The sequence below is a fragment of the Octopus bimaculoides genome, chromosome 14 (genome assembly GCF_001194135.2).
Source record: "Octopus bimaculoides isolate UCB-OBI-ISO-001 chromosome 14, ASM119413v2, whole genome shotgun sequence".
NCBI classification, from domain to species: domain Eukaryota; kingdom Metazoa; phylum Mollusca; class Cephalopoda; order Octopoda; family Octopodidae; genus Octopus; species Octopus bimaculoides.
The window spans coordinates 45,899,517-45,900,735 of NC_068994.1; positions in this window are offsets into that span (position 1 = coordinate 45,899,517).

The window sequence follows — 1,219 nt, forward strand, 5'->3', positions numbered from 1 at the left end:
GTGTGTGTGTGTGTGTGTGTGTGTGTGTGTGTGTGTGTGCATGCGCGCGTGTGTGTGTGTTTGTACGTTATTAAATATTTGACTCGTATGACTCGGATGGAATGTTTCCTTTACAGTTTATCAAACGTTAAGAAGAATTTCCTGATGTTTGTGGGAATCTTATTTTTCCAGGTTAAGATTTCTAATTTGGACTCTTTTGAAGTAGTGATGTTAACTTGGCATAGTGTTTAGCAATGCGATACGTTTTACAGCAGAGACGAAGTTCAATTCTCATTGCAGATATTACAATTTTTTTTTCCATCATCTTCTGCATTAGATATATAAAATACCGTACCGGGATGGTAACTGTGTTCCTAGCTGATAAGCCGCTTGTATTAGCTTGAGGTTAAGGTTTCGAATTTGGATACCTGAAGTTCTGATATCTCTATTTTTGTAGTGGTTAGCAGGGGACTACACCTTACTGCAGATACAAGGTTCGACACTCGAAGGCAATGTTACAACTTTTCTTCGTTTCCGATGTAATAATAATAATAATAATAATAATAATAATAATAATAATAATAATAATAATAATAATGCACACACATAGAATAAATAGTGAGGGTTTATCAAACCGGGCAAAATACTTCATAAGTTCTCTGTTGGTACATCAGGCTAACAACATTACTTAAATTGGGGAAGAACTCCAAGTTATCTTTTTTGTAGGATTCAAAGTTATGGTTCATCACAATTCTATATTGTTAATCCGTGGATGGGCCTCAGATAGACTGGTTTTTACAGAGTGATATATAATAGACAAGTTAGAATAATGGTCATTACAAATAATTCCTTTATTATAGCAAATTTGGTTTACAGATGTTTCCAGTAGTCATTATAGATAGGTTTATTCCATTGGTCTATTGTTCAACTGCGATAAATTGAAAGACCTAAGAAAATTAATGATACCTCCGACAGCAGCTCTGACGAAGGTATCATCAGTTTTCTTCGGCCTTTCAATTTACCTCAGTTGAACAATAGACCAATGGAGTAAACCTATCTATAATGATTACTGGAAACAGCTGCAAGCCAAATTTACTATAATAAAGGAATTATGTGTTAAGATCATTATTCCAACTTGTCTATTATATAAACACACACACACACACACACACACACACACACACACACACACACACACACACACACACACACACATATATATATATATATATATATATAT